General features: G+C 47.2%; 1 pseudogene; it reads left to right on the plus strand.

Moving 5' to 3' along the window:
• The first annotated feature begins 843 nt into the window (after window positions 1–843).
• On the plus strand, window positions 844–3,633 carry LOC134052556 (fibrinogen-like protein 1-like protein; annotated as a pseudogene).
• Window positions 3,634–9,106: the final 5,473 nt, after the last annotated feature.

A 9,106-nucleotide genomic window follows, 5' to 3' on the forward strand; every position in this document is an offset into this window, starting at 1 on the left:
CCTCAGGGGGAGAAACAGGCTCAAGAGGGCTCTGCTGACCTGCTCTCTCCCATTGTGTGGGGGTGGTCATCACCCCAGCCCGGGCGCTTTTTCAGAGAGCATCTGCATTCTTTTGTGGCCAGTGCATCAGGCAGCAGCAGCAGCTGTTGGGTCACATCTGTACCAGCTGTTTCGGTAAACCCTCAGCACCAGGCTGGACTCTCTTCCCTTCTGCTTTCAGTCCCTATTTTCATTCAGTGCTTGGGCGGCACCAGCAGGTCCTCCCCTCTGACCTGCTGGCTGACCCCAGGGGCCCCTGCCATGGTCCTGGGAGGTGTTATCAGGAGCTTTTCTTGGTTTCCTGGAATTCTGTGTGAACCCCATCAGCTGGGAACCCTTACCACAGACACACAACAGATGGTGCATGAGCAAAGGTACCTTCAGAGGACAAACAGGCCATAAATTTCCAGGAATGAAGGAGTACTGTTATTTGATCAGCTGCTTCACCTCACCAATCAGCCCTATATAACATCAGGGTTGGCCATGTGCCACCAGACCAGACCTACTCAGCTCCCCACTTCACAGGGTCTCAACAAGAGACAGACAGCATGGGTCAGTGTGGGATGGGATGGGATGGGATGGGATGGGATGGGATGGGATGGGATGGGATGGGATGGGATGGGATGGGATGGGATGGGATGGGATGGGATGGGATGGGACGGGATGGGACGGGATGGGATGGGATGAATTCCATGTGCAGCTGGCCATCCTTGCCTTTCTTTCCAAGGTCTTGGGTTCCTTGTGCTTCGTTTATTCCTCCTGTCGTAGCTCCTGTGTCTCTTTAGGTACCAGCGATGCTGACAACCCAACACACCAGTTCTCCTCCAGAGGATTCACATTCTCAGATTCACTGTGTATCTTCTTTCTCCAGCTGCTCATCACTACAGTCCTCTGTTCTTCACCTCTGTGCTGGCCCTGCTATCCCCACTTCTTGCTCTGCACATTGATAACCTGGAGAGATTGAAAGTAAATTTAGATGAAATCATTAATATCCATTCCGACAGGCCTCTTCCTGGTATGTATTTTCTGTCTTACATCCCTGAATTCTGTTCATCCAAGTATCAGGAGCCCTCTCCTCTGCACAGAAAGGGAGGTGTGGAAAATACTTTTGTGGAAATAAAAGGATCCTGATCAAATCTTCTTCTAATTTAATATCTTAACCAAACTTCACCAGATTTGGTAATTCAACCTTCATTATTGACAAGATTGTATGTGGCAGCTTTTTCTAGACAGACTGTTTCTCTTCCTTTATGTATTCTCTTCCCATATACATTTGCATAGTTCATTCAGAGCCCTGAAACTTCAGAGAGACTTTGTATAAGTGAATAACCAAAATGCTTTCTGAAGCTTGCATGTGGCTAAATGGTTCTAAAACCTCATCACACCACTGATGGAAATCACAATTCCAGAGGCTCTCAGGGAAACAGTCTTAGTGAGATGGGTGCTGGGATTTCTCTTAAACAGAGCATTGCTCTCTCATAGCTATGAGCTCCCTCACACTCTGAAGGTTTCTGGAGCTCTTTATGAATTGAACGAACATACGAATCCATCACTGAAAAGCAGGATCACAGGAACAGCTTCCAGCTGTTTGATCTTGGTCTGAGAGCACCTGTGGTCTACTTCCCTCTTGATCCTTCTCTCCTGTACATCCTTCTACTCATCAATACTACCCTGAGCAACTTGTTCAAGTGGAAGGTGTCCTTGCATATAGCAGGGGAGTTGGGCTAAGTGGTCTTTTAAAGGTCCCTTTCAACCTAAACCATTAATGATTCCATGGTTCTACATGGATATGCCATCTGCTCCTTGCTGAGAGGTGCAAATAGGCAGCTGCTTAATGGCTGCAGCATTCCCATTCCTAGTCTGTGGTACCTTTGAAGATTTTCCAACCAAACACTAACACAGAGGAAGAAAAATGAGCCAAGTGGCACCACTGAAATGCCCTACAAAAAGCTCGGTGCTGGAAATAATATCCTGTGGGGGCTGGACTTAGCTCTGTGATGCAGCACAGGGCTGTTCTTCTCATTCCTTGTTTTCTTGATGCAGGTGAAGCTGGAGGGATCATCCAGCAGAACCGGGCAGCTGACCCTCAGCAGGAACAGGGCCGCAGTGGTAATTACCCACGTCCCTCAGGGAACAGGGAGGCATGTAGGAAATGAAGGCACAGTGGTGGCAGGTTGGCAGTCACCCTGGGGAGCAGCCAGTCCAGTGCCTCAGCAGAACTCCAACTACTCCTCCAAACTTGAAGGCCACTGAATGAGGGTGGGGTCAGGTTGGACATGGGGAAGAAATGTCAGACAATCAGGGGTGGTGAGGATCTGCTAAAAGTTGCCCAAAGAAGCTGTGACTACTCCATCCCTGGAAGTGTCCAAGTACAGCCTGGATGGGGCTTGGAGCAACCTGGTTTAATGGAAGGTCATGTTCCTGGCCATGGCAGGGGGGTGGAACAAGATGGGCTTTAAGGTGACTTCCAAGCCAACCCATTCTGGGATTCTGTGATCTCGGAGGACTCTGCTGCCATTACTTTGCTGCCATTACTATCCTGCCACAAGTCCACAGAAGATGTCCCTTCCAAGCAAAGCTGGGCTTTCACAGCCATCCACAGGGTCCAATGCTAAGGGAATTAGGTTTCCTCCTTCCTGACCCTAGGGATACAGTGGATGCCAGGGTTGCAGGGACAACAGACTGGGATGTTGTGTGTTGGTCCTTCAATGTTCTCTCATGCCCCAGGTTGGCCCAAGGACTGCAGTGAGCTCCCTGCTAGCAGCCCCAGTGGCATCTACATCATTCAGCCCACAGGACAGCAAACCATCGTGGTCTACTGTGAGATGAACAGGGAGGATGGAGGCTGGACCATTATCCAGAGGAACCACAGAGATACACCAGTCATGTGGGATGAGTCCTGGAGCACTTACAAACACGGCTTTGGGAATGTGCACACTGAGTTCTGGCTGGGCACCGAGTACATCAGATCACCAGGCAGAAGGTCTACCAGGTCAGGTTTGTCATCTGGGATGCTGCAAACAACATGAAGTTCGCAGACTACAAAACCTGTTCAGTTTGGATGATGAGTCCCAGGGCTACCAGCTGAGGCTGGGAGCGCACTCAGGGACAGCAGAGGATGCCATGGCCTCCAAAGGCACAACCACCATGCATGACAACATGAAGTTCTCTGCTAAAGATTGAGATCAGGACACTTCTAGTGGGAACTGTGCCACCAGTTCCGGTGCCGGATGGTGGTACTCGGCGTGTTACTCTGTGCGTCTGAACTTCAAAGGGGCCATGACATGGGGCAATCTGTGCCAGGGGAACTGCAGAGCCTCAGCCATCCTTATCAAACCCATCACCTACTGCTAGTTGCATTTTCATTTCCTTTCTGTCCAACCTGCGGCTACTTCTGGCTCTCCAAAGAATTGGAACAAAGCAAAACCAAACTGGTTGTGCCATGGGGTCTTTGCAGAGGTTGACCATATGTAGCTACTGAATAAAATAAGGCATTTTCCACTTCTTCCTCCTCCTGTAGATTTTCTCTACTTCTCAGCTGTGTCTGTGTCCTCTAGTTCAGAGTCAGATAACTTTAATTACATAATAGAAACAGACTCCTGGAAACTCAGAAGTTTCCATGTTGGTAGTGTGTTTCATACATGTGAAATGGTCAACCTACTAGACTTCTGTGGTGTTGTCAGTTAAATTACATCTTTAGTTTCAGGAAAATGACCTAATTTTTGCTGAAAATCTTGCTCAAATACTAAAGTACACAGGCAACTTGCCACTCTGAACCTCCTGCATGTAATGCTTAATAGATATTAAATAAATTGGTATTCAAAGAACTGTCTGAATTGTGAAAGTCTATTTCAGACCTTTGAAGTGCTCAAAGAGGTTAATGCATTGGAGGGTTTCTACCACTGCAGTTCATCTTCTCCCTGAGCCAGGACAATGATGACTTCCCAGAGTCAGTGCTGGTAAAACAGTTGGACTTGATAATCTTAGAGAGCTTTTCCAACCCTCATAATTCTATGATACATCCTCATCTTTGAGGGCAGAATGCTTCAGCAGATGCCACCCATTCCAGCCTCTGTTGTACTTATGTACTGAAATCGCCTCCAGTGGCACGTGAGTCTTGCAGTGCCTTTGGCTCAGGGAGATGAAAGTTGTTTCCTCATCAATATAGAGACATGAGCTAGAAAATAAAAATCATCAATAACAAATTTTCTACTACTTTGTTGTGCTTGTGTGTGAGTTTTTTACACTGACATTTTACTGCATGTCTTCCTTTAAATGTGGGATTTTTCTCCCTGCCTCCTACTGCCTCCTGCTCCTCTGCAGTGAGTCATGAGGTGTGTGACAGGTGGGAGTAGGCATCCACCAGCTCAGAATGGAGACTAAACCCAGTGTAGGAGACAATAACCTAAATAAAATGTTCTTGGCTGTCAAACTTGGGAATTTCTTGTAACATTTAGAAATCTTTTTTGTTTTTTTCCTTGGCTAACTCTCTTGCCTTGAGATACACATGGTGATGTATGATTAAAGGAACCCTCTGCTAATGCCTCCCCCCCCCCCCAGACTGGGCACCCACTATGCATGGGCAGTGCCACCCACTTGTGCTGGGCTCCCCACACCAAATTCCCTTCCATGACAGGAAAGACAATTCCATTGGATATTCCATCCTCATGGTTGAGTCTCCTTAGCAAGATGCAGAGAAGTCTCTTTTGCACCATGTCCCCTCATTATCTTTAACCAGTGTGACCTTTGTCAAGTGGAAGAGATTGTCCCCATCTGCCCTTGTGAGACCACCACCTGCAGAGCTGCCACCAACTCTGAGGTCCTTAGCAGAGGAAAGATGTGAAGCTGTTGAAGCAAGTCCAGAGGTGGCCACTGAGATGAACCAAGGGCTGGAGCCCCTCTGCTCTGGAGGCAGGCTGGCAGAGCTGGGGGTGCTCCTCTGGAGAAGAAAAGGTTCTGGGGAGACCTTAAAGCCTCTTCCAGTGCCTAAAGGGGCTCCAGCAAATCTGGAGAGGGACTTTGGACAAGACCCTGGAGTAACAGGACATAGGGCATGGCTTCCCACTGCCAGAGGGTAGGGTTAGATGGGATATTGGGAAGAAATTCTTTCCTGTGAGCATGGTGAGGCCCTGGCACAGGTTGCCCAGAGAAGCTGTGGCTGCCCCATCCCTGGAAGTGTTCCAGGCCAGGTTGGACAAGGCTTGGAGCAACCTGGTCTAGTGGAAAGTGTCCCTGGCCATGACAGTAAGGTTGGAATGAAATACGTTTAAGGTCCCTTCCAACCCAAACCATTCCACGATTTTTTGAAGTGATACCTCACTTTTCTTACAAGCTGCAAAGTTGCTGTGTTTCCTCAGGCCTCTCTTGCTCTCTCCAGGGAGACTCAGCTTGTCTCACAGTAACAGAGATGGGGTGTAGTGAGCCAGCCCTCCCCAGCAGGCTCCACTTTCTGGGCAAACAACTTGGCACACATCACCATCATGAAACCCATTTAAAATGCAACGTCAGTGTGAAAAGAAGGGATTTGAGAAGAGTAATCGCACCATTACATTTCTGTTGGTCCCCAGAGGGTGCTCTTGCCCAGGTTTGCCAGGCAGCTTCCTGTGGGTAGGAAGTCTGGCAGACAAAGAGAGCCCAGAAATATTCTATAAGGAGTCTAACCACAGGCTGCATTTTTCTTTTCCACCTTCCTTACTCTGTCCTGTTGCTGCATGGATTGTTGAGATCCTTATCAGCATCAGCTCTTCACAGAGGGAATGTGAATGAGGCCATCCAAGGAAAAAAGCACCAAGAACTTCATTGCACATATATCAAATCATGGACTCACAGAATGGTTTGGGATCTTAAAACCTCATCTGGTTCCATCCCTCTGCCAAACGCAGGGACATCTTCCACTAGACCAGGTTGCTCCAAGCCCTGTCCAGTCTGGTCTTGAACACTTCCAGGGATGGGGGAGCCACAGCTTCTCTGGGCAAACAGAAAATATATAGCAGAAAATTTCTTTCCAGGTAGAGAGAATACAACATGTTTCCCTGAATCAGGATTTTTCAACCTTTCCCAAAGGATTTAATATGCACTTCATAATTGTTTCCTAGGGAACATGGTAAGCTTGCACAAGGTATAATTTGCTTCTTTTTTTTCAGATCTTTTATTCATCTGCAGCCAAAGATGGAAAGTACAAAGACTTTTTCTGCCCATTCTTGCATGGGCCTGAAGATCAGCTGCCCAGGTGGCTCTGACAAGACAGGGATGTCTCTCACCCTGACAGTCTGTGCCCAAAAACACCCACCTGAGCAAGGGGAAGCCAAGGGTGAACTTGCGCCTCTGTCCTGAGTTCCCATCCGTCAGCTTTGATTTGGACACACAAAGAATTTTAATAGTTCCAGTCCTTTATTAGTTTATCCAATTCCTTATTAAGACCGATTAGACTTTTGATTTCACAACATCCTGAGATTAACATGCCAACCCTTCTTCTGCCTGGTGCCCCCAGAAACACAGAATCACAGAGCAGTTAGGGTTCAAAGGGACCTCTGGAGATCATCCAGCTCTGAAAAGTGCTGAATAACCACCTCTAACCATTCCCTGTTCCTACTGCATGCATGTCTACACTGTCAATGCCTGTTACCTCATTCACCTCTTTCCTAATAGTCCTGATCACTTTTTTCCCCCCCTCCACTTCTGACCACCCATTTTCTTTGTCTCTGTGACCTTTTCCAGTGTTTCTCCATCTTTTCTGAGCCAGGCACCAAAGTCACACAGACTTGTGAGCTTGTTTTATACTGGGGAAAGCAATATTTTCCTTGCAATCTGGAGCTTTTTTTTACTTTTTAGTTACTCATGAACTTTCAGCTGATGTTTTCAGGGAACTGCTTACAGTTACCTCTAGTTCTTGACTGGCATTAATCTAGAGTGCCTCAGTCTGCAGTGAAGGATGTACTTTACTTTACCCTTATCAGCACTGACTTTCATTTCTGATGTTATCACCCACTAGCTCTGTAGCCTGAAATACTTCTGCAGTACTCTCTAGCTACCTTTAGCTGTGACAGTTCTGAACTATTTTCTCTGGCAGAAACACTGACACCATCCTAATTGCAGCCTTTTCTCCATATAATGAATATGCTGAAAACTCCAGCCCCGGTGGAGATACAACAGGAAATCTGCATTTTTACTAATTTCCCTTATCTTTGCAAGATGTTGATCTGTTACAGTTCAGTGTCTCTGAAAACTCTATGATAGACCTTCTTAAAAGTGATTTGGATGGCATTATATTGACCAGATCACTGTTGTCCACACACACCACCTCTTCTTGCAATAGCTGAACAGATTTCTGAGCCACAACATTCTGCTAAAAAGTATGTTGACTCAGTTTATTGTATTTACAGAATCATGGATTCATGGAACATCCTGAATTGGACCCACAAGGATCATCAAAGTCCAACTCATGGCCCTGCACAGGACATCCCCAAAATCCCACCCTGTTCCAAACAACCTTGTTCAAATTTTCCTTGAGCTCTGGCAGCCTTGATCCATAACCACATAGCCTTACCAATTCAATATTTATTCATTAGTTCCTACAAATTCGGTGTTTATTACTATTTTTTTCAGTAGCTAGAGAAATGAGACTTCTGGAGATCTCTAGACAAATACGACATTCAGGACTGGAGCCCTCAGCACAAGAAACCTGGACTTGTTGGAGCAAGTCCAAAAGAGGCCATGAAAATACTCTGAGGGCTGGAGTCCCTCTGCCCTGGAGATACGCTGGGAGAGCTGGGAGTGTTCCTTTGGAGAAGAGAAGGCTCTGGGGAGACCTTAGAGCCCCTTCCAGTGCCTAAAGGGGGTCCAGGAGATCAGGAGAAGGAGTTGGGACAAGAGGCTGCAGTGACAAGACAAGGAGGAATGGCTTCCCACTGCCAGAGGGCAGGGTTAGATGGAATATTGGGAAGAAATTCTTCCCTGTCAGCGTGGTGAGGCCCTGGCACAGGTTACCCAGAGAATTCCTGGAAGTGTTCCAGGTCAGGCTGGGCAAGTCCTGGAGCAACCTGGTCTAGTGGAGGGCATCCCCATAGCAGAGGATTGGAAATGGATGAGCATCTGTTTCCTGCTCCTTTTAATCTCCTTTTAAAAAGCTCTCATTGTTTCTACCCATACAGTCTCCCTGGTCTGCGTGATGAAGATGTACTCAGGCCACCAACTTTGCTTCTTGTTCTCTAATAAAGCTTTCATGATAAATTTATCCTCTCTATATTGATCCTGACAACAGTGCTACAAGCTCCATTCCTACTGCTTTTTTTTTTTTTTTATTTAGAATTTTTAATTTTTAGGGCTTCCCAGGATCCCCATCCTGTGGGAATAGACTGGAAGCTGTGTGCTCCTCAGTATCTGTTGAACCCTGCAGATCTGAGCCCAACCATCCACACCCAGAACTTCTGTGGCTGCATACACCAGTGCCCCGGTGCAGTCTGGATCACATGGAGATCTTCATGTTTGTTCATGTCCTATCCAATCCCAGTTTCTTCAGCTACTAGGAAATCCAACCCTTCTGTGCCAGCCATTCCCCTCCTAAGCCCAGTTTTTTTCTCTGCACCTCTGAGCATGATGTCAGAATAATTTTGGAGCACTGCTCCAAAACTGCTCCACTAACCACCTGTGTGTCAGCGCACCTTTGGGACATCTTTGGGACAACTTTAGGGCACCCATCTTGCATTGCATTCCGGACTACATCTCCCTTGCCACACTCTCTCCAAGACTGTGTTGCATCCCTACAGCTGTGCTTGGTATCACACATTTTAGGATCCAAACAGCCTTTTACAAAATTCCTCAGCTCTGCAGCCTACCTGCCCCTGTAGGACTCCTGCTCTACTCCCTGGTAGACTATGGATCTGTCACTCTCTTCCCTGGGCTGGATGCCCTTTGGCCATGGGATTTCCCTTCTCTGCAGCACAAGAGGTGCTAGACCAGGAATGAGGGAGTTGTGATCTTCATAAAAGCCTCACTGATGTTTCTCTGTTTCACTCAAAGAGATGTTGTCCCAGAGGAATGAAGTCTGCCTGTGGCTAGTGAACAGATG

The sequence above is a fragment of the Cinclus cinclus genome, chromosome 22 (genome assembly GCF_963662255.1).
Source record: "Cinclus cinclus chromosome 22, bCinCin1.1, whole genome shotgun sequence".
In the NCBI taxonomy this organism is placed as follows: domain Eukaryota; kingdom Metazoa; phylum Chordata; class Aves; order Passeriformes; family Cinclidae; genus Cinclus; species Cinclus cinclus.